The 24628-nt window shown below is 41.3% G+C and overlaps 1 non-coding gene across 1 annotated transcript; it reads right to left on the reverse strand.

Annotated features, from left to right (window-relative positions):
* Nucleotides 1-3609: 3609 nt before the first annotated feature.
* On the reverse strand, nt 3610-3716 carry LOC120264115. Its single transcript, XR_005537292.1, has one exon. It is a non-coding gene; the product is annotated as a small nucleolar RNA R71 (small nucleolar RNA).
* Between the last annotated feature and the right edge of the window lie 20912 nt (nt 3717-24628).

Here is a 24628-nt window from a genome sequence, read left to right on the forward strand (position 1 = left end):
ATACTATGAATAACTGACTAGAGAATCATGGAAACCATGCTCAAATGACCAAGAGACTTCACCAATCACAATTAAGCACACTAAAATCCAATAATCCACGAGGAAAATGCAGCAATAGCATGTAAAAATCAAGACACTAACGCTAAAGCTTTTATTCATGGAAGTACTAAACTAAAACCAAGAAAAACAGTAAAGATTTGGGTTGCCACCTAAGAAGTGCTTGTTTAATATCACTAAGCTTAACATACCTCTTCTTACCCCACGGGGGCTCATTAATGAAGGTTTCCCTCTTACCTACAACCTAGAAGCATGATGAACATAATCTTTTCAAGGTAGAGGATGAGTTATTGAGCTTGTTACCACACAAGGGTTCGTCACCCTTACTCCATGCTTGCACATCCCCATTAGCCTTGGGGGCACTTCTTGTGATATCTCCTTGCTCGTTTCATCTTTTGAATCATCCTCTTCATGATCCCCGGGGTAGGTTTCATCTTGTCCTCTAGAGCAAGTGATAAGACTTTTTCGTTATCCACTGCTTGATCAAGCACCCCTCATATAGGTTTGGACACACATTTCCTACAAGTATTTATCAATTAACTCATTAGTAGTGTGAAGAAAGTAAGGAGTATCATCAAAATCAAGAGAATGTCACATAGCTTCGGCGAGGAGGTATGTCAACTTGTCATCACGAACTCGTAAAGTCTACTCCCCATCGTCCATGTCAATGAGAGCCTTGGAAGTACACAAGAATGGCCTCCCAAGTATCAACGGAACATCGACATTCTCATCATCATTCAACACTACAAAATCTACAGGAAATATGTATTTGTAGCTTTTACAAGTACATCTTCGATGATGCCTCTCAGATGTCTAACCTAGCTTTTAAAGTGTCATCAGAGTAGGCCTAGGATCTTCCAGACCTAACTTTTTGAAGAAAGAATAAGGCATGACGTTGATGCTAGCCCCTGAATTCGCCAATGGCTTTTCTTCACCCAAATTACCAATATTGCATTTAATGATAAAGCTTCTAGGGTCAATCTCCTTGTTTGGCATATTCTTTTGCAACACCGCTGAACATGAAGCATCTAGAATCACAGATAGACTCTCCTCTAACTTCCTCTTATTGGTCAAGAGGTCCTTGAGAAACTTTGCATAATGAGGCTTTTGAGACAGTGACTCTACAAATGGAATGTTGATGTGCAACTGCATGAATAAACCCAAGAACTTTGATAAGTTTTTGTGTACTAAGAATATGAAGTATTCTTTTCTTATGATGAGCATTATTTTCATCAGATTTTATCGCTAATGTATATGTTTTTGTGTTCATTTGACATATAAGGTTGTAAAACCAAATATGAAAGAAAGGAACCAAAGTAGATTATGATTGTGCTTTGTTCATTAAGTCTTGGAGTGAACAAATGTGAAGACACAAGTTGTGATCGGAGATACATGAATGTGTGCCAACCTCCATGCGCTCAACCAATTACATGATTTGGAGAGGCACAAAGGAAGTCACATTTGTGTACTGTAGCAGATACTGTAGTAAATCAATGTAGCAATTTACTGTGCCAGTTACTATTCATAGCCTGCAGAAAAGTAGATTTCCAGAAATCCACAAGGGCGTGTGGAAATTCCACACGCCCGTGTGGATGCCTGATTCCAACCCTTTATAAAGCCGTGACTTTTAACGATTTGGGGATCCATCTTTCATCATTCTCTCCATCTTTCCTCTAACTTTTCGAAGACCTGCGGCTAGTGTTTAAAGAGGCTTTGGTAAGGGTTTTGGAGTTGTTCTACGGCTTTAACACCATGTTTCTCTTGGAAGATAGTTATTTGGAGAGCTTTTGTCTCCACCAATCCAGCGAGGTGTTCATTATGCTTGACAAGAGGACCTTTGGATAGGACGAGACTACTCCACAAGACCATCGATACGAATACCGAGAGGGTTTTCTTATGGATTACATATTTTTACTTGTGATTTCATTATTGATTATATCTTGCTCCATGGAGAGCTAAACCACCTAGTTCATACTTGGACTTGTAAACCCTAGGATGTTATTGTTTCATTGACCTTTTATTATGTTTTCCTTAATTGATGTCTTTAATTGAGTTCCAATCTTGAATGCTTGTTAAATGATTTCTCCCTTAGAGTGACACTAGGGTTGAGAGTCTATCTTGGTAGCCTTTGTGGATGAGTGACACACCATGAGGGTTAGACATTGCTAGATTGGAGAGGGTTGAGAGGGTGAGTTGAGAGGTAGCAGAACGTCCCTTTTCCGTTTCGGTGAGATTTATCATACCTACATGTTCCTAGAGTTCTTTGTAGTCATAATAGTGGGAAGTGCTAAGAGAGGAACTCTACTAGGGCTTAGTGGGGCGTGCAATAGATTGAAACGTTGAAGTAATCCTTAGTATCTAGGGCTTAAATATGACTAGGGGTCTTTCGCTTGAACCAAAGGGTTAGATCTACATATAGGAATAGGGTTTATTAATTGGAAACCCTAGAGCTTCTTGTAACTGTACACAATGTGAGGGTGTTGAGACTAGGCGATTTCTCCATCAGGGCATAATGTAAAGTTAGCTACGGTTGACCTTAGGTTTGGGACTGTGTATTTTAGGATTTGAACGACTCATTAAGCATCATTTAGGAGACATAATAGTTAGTCTTGCACTTGAATCAATAACCCTAGGGGGAGCAATGTCCGAGTGCCCCAGTTTGTATCGATTGCCTTTCCTCTCATTTTTTTGTGCCTCTCTTTCTTATTTCTTTAGTCTTGTTCACATTGATTTTATCCACACTATTATTCTTCCATCTTCACTTAGTTAAGTAGCAATTGTTGTGTTTCTATTCACTATTCCTGTTAATACGATAACCCACTCACCTGGGATTTATTATTTCGACAAACCTGTGCACTTGCGGGTCATACGCAAGGGGCGTTGTCAAGTTTTTGGCGCCATTACCGGGGTATAGGCATTTTGGAGACACTTTGCACTTTGCTAATTAGCTATTCATCATTTATCCCATTTCATCTTTTCTTATTCTATCATCATTCTGATTTGTTTTCCTTTCTTTTATAGCAGCTCCTGGTTATGACCTGAGGGAACCCTTCGATATTGGTTGAAGAAGATCCTGAACTTGAACAAACACTTAGAAGATAGGGTAAAGAAACCTGTATAATAACTGTTAAATCCAGTTGAACTAGAAGATGAAGGGTAAAAAATTATGGCAGAACAGAATGAACAGAGGACAGTGTCCGATTATGCCAGACCCTTATTTTTGGGCACACAATCTAGTATTATGCAGCTATCGATTATGACTCAGAATTTTGAGCTAAAGCCAACATTCATCCATATGCTACAGCAGTCCGCACAGTTTAATGGTTTGGCCGATAAGGATCCAAACAGTCACATAGAAAAGTTTTTGGAAGTGTGCGACATGCTTAAGATCAATGGTGTTAAGGATGATGGCATCAAGTTGAGAGCCTTCCCATTTTCTTTGAAGGAAAGAGCGAACAATGGCTACATTCATTACCTAGAGCATCGATTATTACATGGGAGGAGATGGTATAAGCTTTTCTTACTCGATATTTTCCTCCCAGAAAATCTGCAAAGCTTAAGAATGAAATATCCTCCTTCATGCAAATGGAATTGGAGTCTCTATTTGAGACATGGGAGAGGTTTAAGGAGCTCCTGCAGAAATGTCCATAACATTGGTTTCCTGAGTGGATGATTATTCAGACATTTTACAATGGGTTGAACCCTAGTACAAGGCAGTTACTTAATGCAGCAGTAGGAGGTACCTTATGTAGAAAACCCCCGGAGAAGCATGATAATTAATTAAAGAAATAGGTTTGAATAGCAACCAATGGAATGCAAGAAAGAAGAAGAAAGTTGCCTGTCTCCACGTGATTGATGCGGTTATATTGTTAGCGGCCAAAGCAGAGTCGTTAAGTATAAAGTTAGACACTCTAACTTCTCCTAGATTGGTGACAATGATGAATTGTAACAGATGTGGAGGAGCCCATGTTCTATCCGATTGCCCTATTTCTATTGGTGGCACATCCTCGGTGGAACAAGTCGATTTTGTAGATAATACGATGAGGGGCCAAGGAAATCCATATAGCAATCCTATAATCAGGGTTATAGGAGCCATCTGAATTTTTCTTGGGATAATCAAGAACAACAAAAGGGCACGGCACCACAGGGTTTCCAACAACAACAAGCCCCAAACATGGAGACCGAGTTTCAGGCTTGGGGACCGAATGACCGAAATCTTTGACTAGATATGTGCAATCATCAGATACAAGGTTTCAATTAGTCTAGGCCACGCTTCATAACCACACCGCATCATTACACAACCTAGAGAATCAAGTGGGATAAATCACGAAGTCGTTATCGGAGAGAACACAAGGAAGCTTGCATAGTAACACTGAAACTAACCTAAGGGAACATGTAAAAACAATCACTTTGAGAAGTGATCGTGAGGTTGAGGGTAGGCTTCCAAGTGATAAGACCAATGTTGGAGCACTCGAGGTCATGGAGGTTGAGGAGAGAGCTAACAAGCAGAAGGAGGTGACATCCCCACCTTACAAGCCAAGAATCCTGATAAGTGCTTGTGCGATATGAATGCGAATCGTTCATTCCTTATGTTGAGCATTACTTTTCTCATGCTTTTACATTAATATCTTTGTTTTTATGTTACTTTTATGTAGGTAGGGTTGTGAGGCCGAGTATGAAGGAAATAGGCCAATGTGGATCATAATGCACCTATTTTGGAGGAGATCTTGCTAAGGTTCAAACGCGAAGACATAGGACAGGTGTGCCAATCTCCTCGCATTCGAGTGAGCACATCCATTTGGAGGGGCACAAAGGTAGTCACACTCGAGCACTCCGTCTTATGCATATAAGAACAAGAGCTCCACCAACATGTATATCATTGAAGAAGCGAGTGATTCACGACGTGAACGTGTGCCTGTTTGCGTTACCCCGATTAAAGTATGGAATTGGGAAGTTATTCAGGTCGAAGACTGTAGCAAGTACTATAGCAGTACTGTTCACAACCGGCCGAGAAATCAGAGAAACAGAGAATCCACACAGGCGTGTGGAAATTATCCACGCCCGTGTGGAAATTCCGCACGGGCGCGTGTAGCGTACACGGCCGTGGAGTTGCCCGATTCCAGCCCTATGTAAAGCCGATTCAGCCCCGATTTTGGGATTCTTTTCTCAATCTTTTCCCCAACTTGCGAGAGGGCTTCGGCTAGGTTTTTGAGGGGTATTGGCTACGTTTTTGGAGAGGTTCTATGGCTCTGACATCGCGCGTCATTTGGAAGAAGGTTATTGGGAGAGCTTTCGTCGCCATCGATCCGGCGAGGTGTATCCTAGGTCGGACAAAGGATCCCTTGCGACGAGTGGAGGACTCTCCACAAGACCATCGGCAAGACCATTGAGGGGGTTTCTTTATGGATTCATTGCTTTTACATTCGTTTTCTTTGATTGTACTTAGCTCCATGGAGAGCTAAACCCCTAGTGGGTACTTGGGTGATTGTGAACCCTAGGATGTATTCGTTTCTTTGATCTTCTTTATTATGCTTTCAATAAATTAATGTTTATTATGATTTCCAACCTTGACTGCTTGATTGTATGAACATTTCCCCTAGAGTGACACTAGGGTTGAGAGTTCTTGTTGGTAACCTTGTGAGTGAGTGACACACCACGAGCGTTAGACAAAGCTAGGTTGGAAAGGGTTGAGAGGGTGAGTCGAGAGGTACAGGAGCGTCCCATTTCCCCTCCGACGTGATAGATTCTACCTTTGTTCCTCAAGTTCTTTGCGGCCATAATAGAGTGAATGGTCTAAGGGATGAATCTCCGCTGGGGCTTAGTTGCGCGTGCAACGGAGTGAAGCGTTGTGAGGATCTTAGTATCTAGGGCTTCATTGTGGTTAGGGACCTTCCGCCTGGACCAAAGGGTTAGGTCTATAATCAAGAAGAGATTTATCACCTGGACTCCCTAGAGCTCATTGCAACTTTATTCGAGTGCGAGGTTGAGAGGTTATTTAATCTCTTCTCCAGGACATGAATAGAGTAGCCATAGTTGACCTTCGATTTATAACTATGTATGTAAGGATTTCCATGACTCACCATTGCATTGATTAGGAAGCATAATAGAGAGTTCTTGCACTTGAAGCGATTATCCTAGGTGAAGCATCATCCGTGTACCCCATCTTTATCGATTACCTTACCTCCTCCTTACTTTTGCTCTCTTACTTGTTGCTTTTAATTGTTGAGAATCAAATCATTATCACACTTATCATTGTTGATACTCCACATAGCTAATAATCAATTAAGTGTCTTTACTCCCTACTCCCTGTGGATTCGATCCCGCTCACCCGGGATTATTACTTCGACAAACCCGTGCACTTGCGGGATATACGCAAGGGGACCTTGTCAAATCTCTTATAATTTGAGATAGAAGAATGACCAAAATAATGAGCAATACAAGAAGATCTTGGGTCTATTCAAGAAATTTCACATCAACATTCCTTTTGTGGAGGCGTTGTCTCAAATGCCTCGATATGTGAAGTTCTTGAAGGATCTTTTGACGAACAAGAGAAAGTTGGAAGAGAGTGCATCGGTGATCTTAGATGCCTCTTGTTTGGCAGTTTTGCAAAAGAATATGCCGAACAATAAGAAAGATCTCGAAAGCTTCATTATCTGGTGTAACATTGGTAATTTGGGTGTAGAGATGGTATTGGCAGATTCAGTGGCTAATATCACCATCATGCCATACTCTTTCTTTCAGAAGCTAGGCTTAGGAGAGAGCCTAGGCCCACTTAGATGATGTTACAATTGGCGGACCGAACGGTGAGAAATTCGAGGGGCACCATTGAAGACATGCTTGTCAAGGTTGACAAGCACATATTTCCTAGAAACTTTCATAGTGTTGGATGTCTACGAGGATGCAGATGTTCCTTTCATATTTGGGAGGCCATTCTTACGCACTTCAAAGGAACTTATCTACATGGACGGTGGGGAGTTGACACTAATGGGTTGGCGACGATAAGTTGACATACTGCATTGCTGAGGCCATGCGACATTCTCTCGATTTTGATGATACTCTTTATTTTGGGAATGATTATCTACTCGCATTTAATTTGATGAAGGAGAAATTAGTGCAAGCACCCATCCTAACCATACCTGATTGGAATGAACCTTTCGAGCTCATGTGGGACGCAAGTGATTATGTTGTAGGAGCAGTTTTGGGTCAGGGGAAGGATAAGTAGATCTGACCGATTTATTATGCTAGCAAGACTCTTACGAGTGCTCAAGAGAATTATATAACTACGAAAAAAATAGTTTTTAGTGATGGTGTTTGCCTTTGATAAAATTCAGGCCCTACCTCATCTTATCTAGGGCCATGGTATTCATTGATCCCTCGGCACTCCGTTATCTCATGAACAAGGCCGACGCAAAACCGAGGTTGATTCGTTGGATCCAATTATTGTAAGAGTTTAATATGGAAATAAAAGATAAGAGATGGACTAAAAATGTAGTCACGGATCATTTATCAAGACTCGAAGATTGTGAAGGACAAGAACCTACAAGTAAGGAGACTAATGATTTCTTTCCTGAAGAACATTTGTATGTAGTGCAGGATATCGAGTCAGATGACACTCCGTGGTTTGTGGATTTTACAAATTATCTGTCAGGGAAAGTATTGAAAGAGAGCCTTACTTTTCAATAGAAGAAGAAGGTTTTTAGTGATTTAAAGAACTATTTTTGGGATGACCCATACCTGTTTCATATTTGAGCTGATCATGTGGTTCAAAGATGTGTGTCGAGAGAGGAAGGTTGGAATATTCTTGCACACTGCCACTTTAGGCTGGGTGGGGGACATTATGCCTCAAGTAGAATTGCTGAGAAAGTCTTGGCTGTTGGTTTTTATTGGCCGACTGTATTCCGTGATGATCATCAGTTTGTCCTTTGATGTGACAGTTGTTAGAGGGCCAGAAATCTGTCATGGTGAGAAGAAATGCCTCAGAATCTGATGCAATTTTGTGAGGTGTTCGATGTATGGGGTGCTGACTTCATGGGTCCATTTCCAAAATCTAATGGTAATCAATACATTCTTGTTGCAATTGACTATGTGTCTAAATGGGTAGAAGCTCAAGCTTTACCTACTAATGATGCCAGGACCATGGTGAAGTTTTTGAAGAGGTTGTTCACTTGATTTGGGACTTCACGAATTATCATTAGTGATCGAGGACTCATTTTTGCAACACTTAACTTGAGAAAGTTTTTAAACGATATGGGGTACACCACCGCCTCGCTACTCCCTACCATCTGCAAACAAGTGGTCAAGTGGAAGTTACAAATAGAGAGCTTAAGAGAATCTTAACAAACTCTGTTGAACAATTGAAGCGAGATTGGTCGAAACGCTTGGATGATACACTTTGGGCTCAAAGAACAACCTATAAAACACAGATAGGGACTACTCCTTATAATTTGGTGTATAGAAAATCATGTCACTTGCCCGTGGAGCTCAAGCACAAGGCTTATTGGGCCATCAAGGCTATGAACTTTGACTTAAGAAAAGTAGGCGAACAAAGAATGCTCCATTTTAATGAGTTGGATGAATGGAGAATGAATGCGTATGAGAATGCAAGAATTTACAAGAAGTGAATTCAGAAGTGGCATGAGAAGCATATTAAAACTCCAAAAGACTTTCATGTGGGTGATCAAGTGTTATTGTTTAACTCTCACCTGAATATATTTTCGGGGAACTCAAGTCCAGGTGGTTTGGGCCCTACACCTTAATTGAGGTGTCACCCCATGGAGCTATTGAAATTTCTCACTCGGAAAGAGATACATTCAAGGTGAACGGACATCGGCTAAAGCCCTATATTGGTGGAGAGGTTAGTAAAGATAATAAGGAAATATTCTTTCTCTGAGAACCCCTGTGAGGTAAGACAAGGTACGTCAAGCTAAGTGACGTTAAACAAGCACTTCATGGGAGACAACCCAAGCACCTACTATTTTGTTAGTTGTTAGTTGTTAGTTTAGTGTTTGCATAAATAAAACGTTGAGTGTTGGTGTCTATATGTCTTGATGCATTACTGTGATTTTCTGGTGGATGAGTTGGTGTTATCATGTGCTTTAATTTCTATGGTGAAGTTGTTGGTCGTTTGAGCCTATTTCGTGTTTTTCTCTGGTATGTTTTGTATGATAGGGCAGGTTTTGAGTGTGTTTTCATGTTCACAAATTTTCTACAGAGCCTACAGAGTTTTCCAAAGCATTCAAAGAAAACCCACGGGTGTGTGGCATTTCAACACGCTCATGGGTCTCTACAGAGAGCTCATCCAGAGAAGGCACAGGGGTGTGGACTCGCCCCTATGAATAACCTTGTAATATTCACACGCCCGTGGGTAATTTCTACACGGGCGTGTGTATTCCTGAAGAGACTTAGAGATTTTTCCCGAGAAGACACAGGGGCGTGGACTCGCTCCTATGGATCACCCTGTGATAAACACACGGGCATGGGTAATTTCCACACCCCCGTGTGGATCTCTGCAGAGTAGCTTTCTTCCATCCAGAGAATACACAGGGTGTGTGAGTGGCCCTGTGACCTAGCCCTGTACATGTCCTCGGCCGTGGGGAATTTCCACACGGGCATGTAAAACAATTAGAGTTTTCTCGGGTTGGATAAAGAAGCCACAGGGCGTAGGGATGCACTTGTGGGTCGGGCACATGGGTGTGGGTATTTTCCGCATGCCCGTGTGTATCCATTCAAAGAGACTTAAGTGTTTTCCTGAGAGCACACAGGGGCATGTGTTTACCCCAGTGGACTATCCTATGGTATCAAACGGGCGTGGGTAATTTCCGCATGCTCGTGTGGATATGCTGAAATCATAAGGCTGCGATTTCCTTTATAAATCCATCGAGCCCTTTTTATTTTTACACTTCCGCAAACTCGAAGAACACTCTCTCGCACTCTACCAATCTTCCATTGCTGATCTAGAGAAGTTCACGTGAGTTTTCTGGCCAATTTACAGATTTTGAACGTCATCTTCTAGGTAAACCTACGTTTCTCTCCAATTTTTGTCATTGCTCAATTTTCTGTGATTTTGTTAATTAATTGGGTGAATGTGACTCGTTTTTGCTCTAAAAAGGGTTCAAATTTATTCATGATGAGTTTAAAAGCGATTCAGGGGTGTATTTGTGGTTTTTTGGTTAGAAGGCCGTGCGGCTTTCACACCCCGAGGATCCACATGCCCATGTGGAAATTCAACAGGCCCAGGTGGATTCCTGTAGCATTATCTTGTGAATGACTGAAGATTGATTTTTTTTTTTCAATACTATATGTATGGCTCCCAGAACAAAGAAAGCAGATGGCAAGTATCCTCGAGAGCCTACACCTGAGCCAGAGAGCATGGAATTCATTATCCCTGAGCATTAGGCTCAGTTTGAGCGACTGTCAAAGCTCAAATTTAGTCAGACGCGGTTTTCAGATTTGAGCTCGCTCAGGGAGGTGCACCTAGCAGATGATATAGCAGATGAGGACGAGGAGTTATTGTTAGTGGGCCGTTAGCGCAGGCTATTACTTATCCATGATCCTGCTATCCACCTACTCACATTAGAGGTGCTCGCCTCATTTGAGTTTGATCGCTCTTATGCTCATTTCGATAAAATTGATGGCATTCAGTTTAGAGCTTTTGGACATCATCATAGTATGAGCATTACATAGTTCTCTATCAAACTCAGATTATATGATGAGGTGTTCACTGAGACAGAGGAGTAAGATGGGCGACCGACCAACTTCTCGGGAAGTTTGACTCCCAAGAAGGCATATAAGAGACTATGTGGTCAGGGTCATTACGAGCCGGGAGTGTCCAAGGCTACATGCCTCTCTCGACCAAGCTACAGATATCTTCACGGCATCCTACATAGGTCAATGAATGGCCGCGACGACAGTATTAGAGTCTTGAGTAGACAGGAACTTCTATACTTATACTCCATGGTACGAAGCGAGCCGATTCACTAAGGACACATCATGGCCGAGTACCTGAGACATCAGGGACTTTATTCCAGGATCGGTGTCATTTTTCCAAGCCCATACATCTTAAGACTCCTCCTAGGCATGGGATTACGAGACACGATCAGAGGGGCCGAGAAGATGACAGTACCAGCATCCCTTGGGATAGAGATGATGAGGCTTATGGGTATGATTAGAATGTATATGGGTGGGGTTTATGTACTGAAAGTACCCCCACTAGAGCCATTTGAAATTGAGGGAGTTACAACAGAGGGTTCTCAGTGGGTGTTAGAGGCACCACCCGAGCAGGATCATACAAAGGCACCCCTCTACAGTGCATGAACCTCCATTAGTGTGGATATTTTCCCTGACTTAAGAAAATGATCATTTGGAGAGGCTCAAAAATGTGGTAGGGGTATTAAAGGTGGATGTGGCCGAGATTCATTCGACACAGAGGCACAACATACCAAATTCATGATGCGTTTTGACATCATGAAACAGCTGTTAGAATTAGACATGGGACCACTATTTGTGATGAGACCTCGGACTCCTCCGGCTCCTCCACCACCATAATCACTGTTTCATGCACCGATCAATCGACATGTTCCACCACCACCACCAGCAGTACAACCAACCTCTAACGACACCGATAATTAATGCGTCTTTGCTTTACTTTGTGCTTTTATTTCTGCATTTTATTTTGGACTTGTACACTAAGAAAGGATTTTCCTTCAGAGTTTATATTTTATTTTCATTTTGTTGTCTTGAGTTGTAGTTTCTTGCTCTATCTTTTATATATACTCAAGTTATTTTTGTTGAGCTTCAGTGAACCCCCTTGTGTATGCGTGCAGATGGTCTTGTTAGTATGGGAAATGAGAACTAGTCATGGACACGACCAATGTGGGCCGTGTGTGCTTCACAACCCGTTGGAACTTTATTCCCATGGATTTAACTCCATCAACCGCAACACTAGGAGTTAGGGGAGTATTGTTTCAATTGCCACTTCCACATTTATGCTTCATTGATTTATTTTCTATTGTGATTGCATGGTACATTGAGGAAAATGCACATCTTAAGTGTGTGTGTGTGTGTGTGTGGGGGAGTTCACATTGCACATATCCTTTATATAAATTTTTATTGACATACATATTCATATAGCCAATGGTGGTTCACCTTAGTTGCAATGATTGTATTCTCTAGTTTAGGAGAATTTTAACATTGAATGTTTTCATGCTCTAGTTTGTTCGTGAATTTCTAGGAATTTTTTCCCAATTGATACCTTTTGCACTACTCACTCATGAAACTCTTTCGGAAACTCAAGTTCGATGTTTAAAGGACTAATTAGTTTTGTTTCTTGTGTTATTTTGCTCAAAAAAAAATTATTTGTTGTTTGTGCATTAGGGGTGGAAAGAGCTACCACCTATGTTGCTTGTAGCTACTCTCATATGTCAGATACTAGTTATGCCCTAATGAGAGAAAAAACTATCTCATGGGATGAGTGAAAGCTACCACCCCAGTAGAAAAAGCTACCACCTCGAAAGTGTGAACCCCCTTAGCGGCCACTTGGGAAAGTGCCACCTTATAGGATGTGTGATGCTACTACCATCTTTTTATTTTATTATGTTTTGTAGATAAATAAGTCCCTTATACTTAGGACTTTGAGTAGTATACTTTGGGTTGAATTGAGTGAGTTTACACACACCTACACTATTTTTGTTTTGTTGTCATTTTTTATTCGAGTTTTTGGTTAGAGCATTGATTTTTTTCGTATTTAGTATTGAAATTTCCCTTACTTGTAGAATGCTCTCGTTGCATGTTGATCGACACAGAGTGTGAAACCCGAAAGGGCACGTGGTCATCAAGTAATAAACCACTCGCGCACGCACGAGTGGGTCGTATTCCCAAGGGGCTGGAGGAGCTACTTTACCCCCTTCTTACTCATTGTTTAGCTCACCGATTCCAATTCAATAGGAAAAAAAGGAGGAGAAAGCAAAAATGAAAAGCAAGAGAAAATCTTAAGAAGTATGACAAAATCAAAACAAGGGAAATGCTCAAGGTTGGAAAACGGTCAAGGACCGAGAAAACCTGTGGGTCCCCAAAGGGGTTACTAAAGTGAGTAGGATATTCGAAAAATTAAACATGTGGCTAGTTGGACCGAGAAAACCAAAAATTAGGTCAACTCGATGGTCATGACAATTGACCCACTAACCCGATGCAAGTGTTGAATAAGGAATTCCTTCCACCCAACATCCCACATAGCTGCAAATAGAATGATGGTTTTCACAAGTTAGGGTAGAAACACTGGTAGTTTTCAACCCTAGGAATGGAGGGGTACAAATACCCGTTTGTCACGGTGTATTTACACAATAATCCCTTCCAAGTTTGGTGGAGTCTAGCACTAAGGCAATGGTCATGCTACAAAGTGCTACCAAGAATTTGATACATCACTCAATCAAATGTAACAAAACAATCAAGAACACCAAACAAGAATCACAACAAGCCAATCATGCATAAATCACTCAAATAATCCAAAACATCACAAGTTCACCCCCAAGGTTCACCTACATCTGGTGACCTTGTGGTTTAGTTGTTCATGTTCAACAAAGAAACCAAACAATCCATACAAACAACTAAAAGGAACATGAGGAACACTCCCTTAAAAATTGAAGACCGAATGACGCTTGAATCCCCGGAGAAAGCCTACCGAGGACGCCACTCGAAGGGGTGGCTTCCCGATGTCTTCAACCTCCAAGCAATGGAGTTCTTGAAGTGGATCTTCCTAAATGTTGCTCTCCCCAAAGAGGAAAGCTCGGATTTCCTCTCTTTTAGCCCTCCAAAAGCCCGAGTTCAAGGAAGTGTGTAAGTGGTTTTCAAACCCTAGGCTTCTCCCTAGAAGATCCTACTTTTTAGCCTTTAAACACCCAGATCCTGATGCTTAAACGGGTCAGTATACCGGCCGTATGCTGAGCCCTCGGGATTTCTAGTTTTTTGCTGAGAAGCCCATGATGAGGTACAGTTACTGCTAGAGTAGGGTACTACAGTAATCCCTGACTCGAAACTGGCGTTTTGATGCCGAATTCATTCCCAATCGCGTCATCTAGTCCCCCAGGGTTTATATTAGGCCTGAAATACAAAATTAACACAATTTAAACCAAAAGGGCACCGAATCAACAAATAAATTTAAAGAATAATACAAAACAAATGCATGCAAAATACGTACTTTTAGACATTTATTAAACATCCCCACACCTAAGTGTTTGCTTGTCCCCAAGCAAACAAACATGAAGAACAAAGGAAAAGAAGATAAACGGCTAAAAGTGTGACCTCAAGCTCAAAAGTAAAGGACTCCACAAGCACAAATGGACAGAAATCAAGGAGTGGGTTGTTCAATGAATAGTGAAGTGTTATTAGCTTTGCTTCAACCACAGTGCCCTATGTGTGTGTGCTAACTCTCACCTTGACCTCCACACCCTGGATTACCCCAGGATGACCTTTCACCTCACACATAATGAAGATGGCATTAAAGTGCTAAAGACCTCTTCAATATTCAGTTTAAAGTCCTTTGGTTCCTCAACGCAATTGTAACTCTTAAGTGACCAAGAAATAGGTTCCAGGAGATCACAAGAGATACTTTATTTCTTTCCCACACATATATACACAATTTCTCCCTTTTTTTTTCTTGGGTCCGCCTAACATAGACTGCACACAAAAAAAAAAATTCTTTCAGATGGATTCACATGCTGACTAGGCACAAGAGTCACCCTCTTACTCGATTATAGTCTACATAGATGCATTCATGCTTATAAAGCAGAGGAATACTGACATAGACCCTTTTCTTCATCATCTCATGATCCCCGATAAACTACCTGCTACAAACTTCACTTAAGGTTGGATAAAACGGTGGAGGAAGTCAAAAGCTTTTAAAAGTGCATTGGAGAAAGAATTTTACAAACTAATGCCAAAGTCACTATGATTGGTTGGTTGGAGCGTACAAGGTGAAAGTAATCGTGAACATGTATGCAGGTGCACTAATGATGAAACAGAGTTACATTCAAGCACATGCAATGTACATCTCACAACTATCATTCTACCAAGCTAGGAAGTCCTTAACTAAACAATCATAGCCATCATAGGTAGAAAGCATGCACAAATACAAAACAATCATACTTATTTGTATGATGGCACACTAGACACCCAAGGCCGCCGGATGTAGGTGAACCTTGGGGGGTTCATCTTGTATTTTGGATGCTACATTTATATTTGATATGCATTGGTGTGATTTATGATTTGGCTCATTGTGTTTCATGCCTAGAACTATTATGTGGAGAAATCCTTAGTTCTTGTTTGAGTTGTACATGTAGACGTGACCTACTCACGTGTACTAGATCGTTAATGAGCTAATAGGGGTATTTGTTGACCAACATGCCGAGAAATTGGGTGTAGGTAGCCCCTCCGAACCATGAGGATAAACTTAGGTTAAGTGTGTCCTTGTTGCGTGATCTCCATTCACTTAATGCAATCGTAGGAATATGACTAAGGAGAGATCCTTGTCATCATTTGTACGGGATTAGGGCTTAACCGCCGAGAAATTGGCGTTGAACTATTGTTGAGGTCCGTCGGTCTAAATCACCCGTGCCATGTATTTTCATGCATCCTTATATCTTGATGACCCCTCTTGAGAATCCTCATCCCTAGGCCTATTCTTATCATCATTGCTCTTGTGATTTTCTTGCTTGACTTGGAGTTGTCACACTTGTGTTTTATTTACAATCTTTCTTGTATTAGATTAGTATACCATGCTTGAATTGTAAGGTTAGAAAGTGAGTGATGGAGGAGTAATAGGAGCTCCTTAACCCCGTGGAATACAATCCTTGGGCTTTTGCTCAAGGTATTACTTGGCGACCCCATACACTTGCTGGTAATCAACCAACGTCCCTAGCGTGTGACCTGCAAGTGCACGGGTTTATCAAAGTAGTAAATCACAGATGAGTGGGGTATCATATCCATAGGGAATAAGGAATAGAAACACCAAGATTGCTACTTAACTAAATGGAGATGAAACAATGATGGTGTGGATAAAGATTGATGTAAATGAACTAAAGAAAATAAGAAAGAGAGGCACAATAAAATTAGAGGAAAGGCAATTGATAAAAGTGGGCTACTCGGATATTATTCCTCCTAGGATTATTTCTTTAAGTGCAAACCAACTATTATGCTTCCTTACTAATTCTTAATGAATCATGGACATCTTTAAATACACTGTATTAAACCTAAGGTCAACCATGACTAACTCTACACTATGATCCCGGCGTAGAAATCAACCAGTCTCAACACCTCACACTATGTAAAGTTGCAAGAAGCTCTAGGTATTCCAAGTGATAAATCCTATTCCTATAGGTAGATCCAACCCTTTGGTCCATGCGAAAGACCCCTAGTCACAATTAAGCCCCAGGTGATAAAGTCACATCAATGCTTCACTATGTTTCTTGAGCAACTAAGCCCCAGCGGAGTTTATTCCTTAACCCTTCACTTTGTTGTGACCACTAAGAGACTTGGAACGTGGAGGTTGGATAAATCACACCGGAGGGGAAAAGGAATCCTCCGCTACCTCTCGAATCACCATCTCGACCCTCTCCAATCTTGCTTTGTCTAACCTCATGGTGTGTCACTCACTAACAAAGATTACCAAGATGGAGTATAAACCCTAGTGTCACTCTAAGGAAGAAATCATTCAACAAGCATTCATGATTGGAACTCCATTAAAGACATCAATTAAGGAAAACATAATAAAAGATTAATAAAAAAAATAAATCCTAGGGTTCACAAATCCAAGTACCCACTAGGGGTTTTAGCTCTCCATGAAGCAAGATACAATCAATAATTAAATCGAAAGCAAAAACATGTAATACATAGGAAAACCCCATCAGTATTCTTGTTGATGGTTTTATGGAGTAGCCTTGTTCTCTCCAAAGGTCACCTTGTCAAGCTGAGGGCACACCTCGGCGGATCGATACCGATGAAAGCTCCCCCAATAACTATCTTCCAAGAGAAACGTGGTATCGAAGCTGTAGAACCACTCCAAAAGCCTTGCCAAAGCCTCTCTAAACCCTAGCCGCAAGCCTCTCAAAAGGTGGAGAAAAGATGGAAAGAGAGATGAAAGATGGCTCCCCAAATCATTACAAGGCACGGCTTTATAAAGGGCTAGAATCGGGCATCCACAAAGGCAATCTGCTTTTCTGGAAATCTACTTTTCTATTGGTTGTGAACAATAACTGCTACAGTAAATTGCTAAAGGGATTTGCTACAATACCTGCTAAAGTACTCCACCAAAATACTCCCGATTCGACACTTTTCTTCGAGGCAACATAAACGGGCACACATCACTCTTTTCACTTTTTCATTTCTCTTTCATTTTCATTTTTTTTTTCATTTTTCACAATCACCCTAGATCACGCCTTCAGACTACACTACAAAGCCACAAAACTAGGGCTAGCTCAACAAGACTCGGAAGTTCTTAAGAGTTCATTGAAAGAAAGAACTTATAATTCTAAGGCCAAGTACTCAAAGTTGTGTGTTAAGCAATCAAGAGAGATAGAGTAGTCATGTTGGCTATTCCCAGCGCATCAACACAAGATCCAGTGCACAAGACAATACTCGAGGTGAAACATAATTCAATAGAGTACATAACAAATATGTAACTTAAATCAATCATTAATCCATGCTATAAGAGTCTTACAATAATGAACAAGCCATCATGGGTAAACTAGCATGCAAATAATAACCTAGATCATAAAATACACCCATCCCCCACCTAGTGATGTACATTGTCCCCAATGTACACTAATCATGAAAAGCATGGTAATATATGCAATGAAAACAATGGAGGAGGGTGGAACAAGCTTCCCCGGTTAATCTTGTGCACACAGTGAGGAGTGACCCGAACCAAAGGTGTCGCAAGCGTTTCATGTCGGGTCCAGCCTCCATGGAATGTGGGGAGGCTCACCAAACCCCCTTAATGCCCTACAAGGCATAAGGGGCATCATCAATCCAAACAAAAATTAAGATTGCAAGAATACATAATAGGGAGTAGTCAACAAACAAAAATACTAGATAAAGGGTAGTAGAGTTCTAAACAAGGTTGGTAGGGCATTCCCTCACCAACTTATTAAATACCAAACAAACACACTTGCAAAGAGTAAAGCAAAACAACAAACTAAAGAAATAAAGCAAATGTCCATGCTCAAATGTCCAAGTAGTCATCACAAGATGTTGAAGATGTGGTTGTCATAGTGTGCTTCAAAATTGTTCAAAACCTCCAAAGTAAATTGGTAAAAGGTATGATCATCAATTGAGAATAGATTCACCAAAACCCATGTGAAAGTAATTCCTTGAATTGTTCATCCGTGGCAAATGTCTCCAAAATACCCCAATCTATGTGATGAAGTGTGCCACATAGTTTGGTCTTCGAAAACTCCACACTTCGCCTTATGATGAGCATGCTTAAAGTTGGGTTCTTCGGGGTTGCCATTGTGTTTCTTGGACGTTTGGAGGCAAGTTCATTGACTTGTGGCATTCCTACATCAATAAAAATTCAAATAAGAATGAAAGGAATCCAAGAGAGTGTATCATGTGGCATGAAAAGTGATGAAACATGAAGAAAATGGGGTGAATAGGATCCATACGGGCATGAGGAGCCCGTATGGATACTATTCAATTTGCAAGAGTTTCCCCAACATCATGAATTTGAAAAATTTTGTACATAAATTCGAGATTAATCAAATACATGATGTTCATACCACAAAATACAAGCTAAAAGCTTGAAACAATCCACACAAAACTCAAGAAAGCAAGAAGAAAAGAAAAGAAAATTTTTCATTCACAATAAGCTTCTTACCAACAAAGGAGGAGAGCACTAAAGTGGAGCTTGAAGAAGAACACTAGATCTACTTCCCAAGGAGATGTGGGGATGATTTAGAGTGGTATTTAGTGAGATCCAGCCATGGAGAGGTAGATCATGGAGGTTAGGTCACGGTTGGAGAAGAAGAAGAATGAGGAGAGAGACAAGTTGACAAGGTTCTCATGAAAAAAAAAGGTTCTTCACGGTCTATATGAGGTGCTCATAAAGCCCGCGAGGAGTAGTGAAAAGTTTCTGAATTTTCTTGATGGTCTCTATGCACTCCTCATAGAGCCCGCGAGGAGTACTGAAAAGTTTCTGAATTTTCTTGATGGTCTCTATGCACTCCTCATAGAAGCTGCGAGGAGTAGTGTAAAATTTCTGAATTGTTTTGATGGTCTCTATGAGCAGCCCATAGTGACCGTGAGGCCCTAAAAACTTTGTTTAAAGGCTCCTTTGCTTCTCCAAACACATGGCCATGGTTACAAAAGGTTCTAAAATCATCTCCACCATGAAATAATGGCTCAAAGTTATGATCTAACACATAAAATGATAGCCCAAACAAGTGCAACTCCACCATAAAATCAAGTGAACAACCACATGGACAATGATCATGATAAACAAAATAATGAGAGCATGGACTTATTCAAATTAACAACTCTAAGAAAAATACGAAAAATAACAAGAGCATGAACACAAAGAACCTACAAACATGAAAATAAACACCCGAATGCTTGGGTTGCCTCCCAAGAAATGCTTGTTTAACGTCACGAGCTTGACGTACCTTGTTACTTACCTCATGGGGGCTCGAATAGTTTGAAATTTCCCCCGGTCATCATTGAATTGTTGGTGTTAAAATAGAGCTTCAACCTTTGCCTATTCACCTTAAACGTACCTTTTTCGGGGTGAGTTACCTCGACTGCTACTTGTGGGGAAACTTGAGTGACCGTATATGGACCTGACCACCGTGACTTGAGCTTCTCGGGGAATAGCTTTAGCCTCGAGTTGAATAGTAACACTTGATCCCCTGCTCGGAATTGTTTAGGATGCTTGATATGCTTATCATGGTACTCCTTCACTCTTTCTTTGTAAAGTTTGGAATTTTCGTATGCCGTGGCGCGCCATTCATCCAATTCATTTAATTGAAGTTTCCTCTTCTCACCTACAAGAGTGGAATCAAAATTCAGAAATTTAATAGCCCAATAAGCTTTGTGCTCAAGTTCTACAGGTAGGTGACACGCTTTTCCATAGACTAATCTATACGGGGTGGTCCCAATAGGAGTCTTATATGCTGTTCTGTAAGCCCACAGAGCGTCATCTAAGTGTTCTACCCAGTCTTGTCTATTCTGAGCAACATTTTTCTCCAAAATTCTTTTTAAATCCCTGTTGGAAACTTCCACTTGCCCGCTAGTTTGTGGATGATATGGTGTTGTAAGTTTGTGGTAGCCATTGTAGCGCTTTAGAATTTTTGCAAACTGAGCATTGCAAAAGTGAGTGCCTCGATCGCTAATGATTGCTCGTGGTGTTCCAAACCGGGAGAAAAGCTTCTTTAAGAATTTTACCACTGCCCTGGCGTCGCTTGTTGGTACGGCTTGAGCTTCCACCCATTTAGACATGTAATCGACTACCACGAGAATGAACTTACAACCATGTGAGCTTGGGAATGGCCCCATGAAGTCAATCCCCCACACGTCAAAAATTTCACAAGCTTGATTCAAATTCTGGGGCATCATATCTCGGCGAGTAATGTTACGTATCCTCTATCATCTATCGCATGATTGTATGAACTTTTGGGTGTCTTGAAACAATGTCGGCCAATAGAAACCTGAATTAAGAATCTTCTTTGCGGTCCGATTTGCATTATAATGGCCCCCAGTCGGTCCTGAATGGCAGTGTTTCAAGATACTTAGACCCTCAGACTGCGAAACACATCTTCGAATGACCTGGTCTGGACAAATTCTAAAAAGGTAAGGATCCTCCCACAAGTAGTGCTTGAGGTCCAAAAAAAATTTCTTCCGTTGTTGATGCATGAACCATTTTGCGATGACACCACCAACTAAGTAGTTAGAAAAATCAGCAAACCAAGGTGGCTCAGACTCTTCCACGACTTGAATATTATACAAGTGCTCTTCAGGAAATGAATCATTGATATCTCTCTCTCTCAAAGTTTTGAGACTAGGATTCTTAAAACGGGATAAATGATCCGCCGCAATATTCTCCGCCCCTCTCTTATCCTTGATTTCAAGGTCAAACTCCTGAAGCAAAAGGACCCATCTAATCAGACGTGGTTTTGCATCTGACTTACTTAGTAGGTACCGCAAAGCTGAATGATCAGTATAAACCACCACCTTGGAAAAAACTAGATAAGACCAGAATTTATCAAATGCAAAGACCATGGCGAGCAACTCCTTTTTTGTTGTGGTGTAATTCTCTTGAGCATCTGTTAACATTTTGCTTGCAAAATATATGGGATGAAAGTGCTTGTCTTTTCGTTGCCCAAGGACTGCACCCACCACAAAATCACTTGCATCACACATCAATTCAAAGGGGGAATCCCACTATGGAGCTATCATTATGGGTTCTTGGGTTAGCTTCTCCTTAAGGGTGGTAAAAGCTTTCATGAACTCATCATCAAACTTGAACGGTACATCTTTTTCCAATAACTTCGTTAAGGGTCTAGAGATTTTGGCGAAGTCCCTGTTGAATTTTCTATAAAAACCTGCATGTCCCAAAAAACTCTTGATGGCTTTAACTGAGGTCGGAGGAGGTAGCTTCTCTATTATGGAGATCTTTGCTTTATCTACCTCGATTCCTTCTTTTGAAATTCTGTGACCCAGGACAATCCCTTCTTGAACCATGAAGTGACATTTTTCCCAACTTAGTACGAGGTTGGTTTCCTCGCACCGAGCAAGAACACGTTCTATATTCTCGAGGCATAGCACAAAGGAGTCACCAAATACAGAGAAATCATCCATGAACACCTCCATGAAGTCTTCCACCATATCTTCGAAAATTGCCAACATGCATCTCTGAAAAGTGGCGGGGACATTACAAAGGCCGAAAGGCATGCGGCGGTACGCAAATGTTCCATAAGGGCATGTGAATGTGATTTTTTCTTGATCATCTGGTGCAATGGGAATCTGGAAATACCCTAAAAAGCCATCCAGAAAGCAATAGTATAAATGCCCAGCAAGTCTCTCAAGCATCTGATCGATAAATGGTAGCGGGAAATGATCCTTTCGGCTAGCATCATTCAATTTCCTGTAGTCAATGCAGACACGCCACCCTGTGATTGTTCGAGTAGGTATTAACTCATTCTTTTCATTAGTGATCACAGTCATTCCCCCTGACAAGGTCCCTTTGCGTATATCCCGCAAGTGCACGGGTTTATCGAAGTAATAATCTCGGGTGAGTGGGTATCAAATCCACAGGGAGTAGGGAATAAAAATACATAATTTGATTCTTAGCTATGTAAAATATCAATGATAATGAGTGTGACAATGATTCAATTCTCAACAGTAAAAGCAATAAGTAAGAGAGCAAAAGTAAAGAAGGGGGTAAGGCAATCGATAAAGATGGGGTACCCGGATAATGCTCCACCTAGGATAATTGTTTCAAGTGCAAGAACCCTCTATTATGCTTCCTAATCAATGCAATGGTGAGTCGTGGAAATCCTTAATTACATAGTCCCAAATCTAAGGTCAACTATGCCTAACCCTATGCATGTCCTGGAGGAGAAATCGAACATTCTCAACACCTTGCACTATCAAAGAGTTACAATGAGCTCCAGGGATTCCAAGTGATAAATCTCTTCCTAATTATAGACCTAACTCTTTGGTCCAGGTGGAAGGTCCCTAACCACAATTGAGCCCTAGATACTAAGATCACCTCAACGATTCACTCCGTTGCACGCGCAACTAAGCCTCAGCGGAAGTTCATCCCTTAGACCATTCACTCTATTATGGCCGCAGAGAACTCAAGGAATGGAGGTAGAATCTATCACGCCGGAGGGGAAAGGGGACGCTCATGTACCTCTCGACTTATCCTCTCAACCCTCTCCAACCAAGCTTTGTCTAACGCTCGTGGTGTGTCACTCAGTCACAAGGTGACCAACAAGAACTCTCAACCCTAGTGTTACTGTAGGGGAAATGTTCATACAATCAAGCATTCAAGGTTGGAACTCACAATAAACATCAATTTATTGAAAGCATAATAAAGAAGATCAAAGAAACGAATACATCCTAGGGTTCACAATCACCCAAGTACCCACTAGGGGTTTAGCTCTCCATGGAGCTAAGTACAATCAAAGAAAACGAATGTAAAAGCAATGAATCCATAAAGAAACCCCCTCAATGGTCGTGCCGATGGTCTTGTGGAAAGTCCTCTACTCGTCGTCCAAGGATTCCCTCATCCGGTATAGGATACGCCTTGATGGAAGCTCCCCTACCAACCTTCTTCCTAAGGAATGATGATGTCAGAGCCGTAGAAATTCTCCAAAACCTTGGCCAATACCCCTCAAAACCGTAGCTGAAGCCCTCTCTCAAGTTGGGGAAAAGATGGAGAAAAAAATACGAAAATCGGTGCTAAATCGGCTTTAAATAGGGCTGGAATCGGGTGACTACACGGGCGTGGATGCTCACGTGCCCGTGCGGAATTTCCACACGGGCGTGGATAATTTCTACATGCCCGTATGGATTCTCTGTTTTTCTGGTTTCTCGGCCGGCTGTGAGGAGTGCTGCTACAGTATATGCTATAATGTTGCTATAGTTCTCTGCTACAGTATCGACCTGAATAGCTTCCCAGTTCCAAACTTTCATCGGGGTAACGCAAACGGGCACACGTTCACATCGTGGATCACTTGCTTCTTCAATGGTGTACACGTTGGTGGAACTCTTGTTCTATGTGCATAAGTCGGAATGCTCGAGTGTGACTACCTCTGTGCCTCTCCAAATGGATGTGCCAACTCGAATACGAGGAGGTTGGCAAACATTCTAGCATCTCACATCGACCTATGTCTTCGCGTTTGAACCTTAGCAAAATTTCCTCCAAAATTGGTGCATTATGATCCACATTGGCCTATTTCCTTCATACTCGGCCTCACAACCCTACCTGCATAAAAGTAACATAAAAACACACATATTAGTGTAAAAACCCGAGAAAAGTAATGCTCAACATAAGGAATGAACGCTTAGCATTCGTATCACACAAGCACTTATCACCCCCCTTTTTAGGTACTATTTGCACTGGGCTCACCCATTCACTGTCAGAAATTGGATAGATAATGCCTGCATCAAGAAGTTTGATGACTTCAGCCTTTACTACCTCCTTCATGTTTGGATTCAGTCTTCTTTGTGGTAGAGCTGACGGTTTATAATCATCCTCCATCAAAATTTTGTGAGTGCAAAATGAGGGACTTATCCCCTTAATGTCAGCTATCTTCCAAGCAATTGCATTCTTGTGTTTTTTATGACATTCACCAAATCTTGCTTTTGTTCGACCATAAGGTTTGAAGCAATGATGACAGGAAGCTGAGTTCTTTCCCCAAGAAATGCATATTCGAGGTGCTCATGCAACTTTTTCAATTCCAGTTCAGGTGCTTCCTCAGTTGACGGTCGCAGATTTTTATTTAGCAGTACATCACTATGTTCTAGTTCATCTTCTTCTGCAAATACTGAGCTTTCATCGAAACTCTCATTGATGTCATAC

Source organism: Dioscorea cayenensis, chromosome 6, assembly GCF_009730915.1.
Source record: "Dioscorea cayenensis subsp. rotundata cultivar TDr96_F1 chromosome 6, TDr96_F1_v2_PseudoChromosome.rev07_lg8_w22 25.fasta, whole genome shotgun sequence".
In the NCBI taxonomy this organism is placed as follows: Eukaryota; Viridiplantae; Streptophyta; class Magnoliopsida; order Dioscoreales; family Dioscoreaceae; genus Dioscorea; species Dioscorea cayenensis.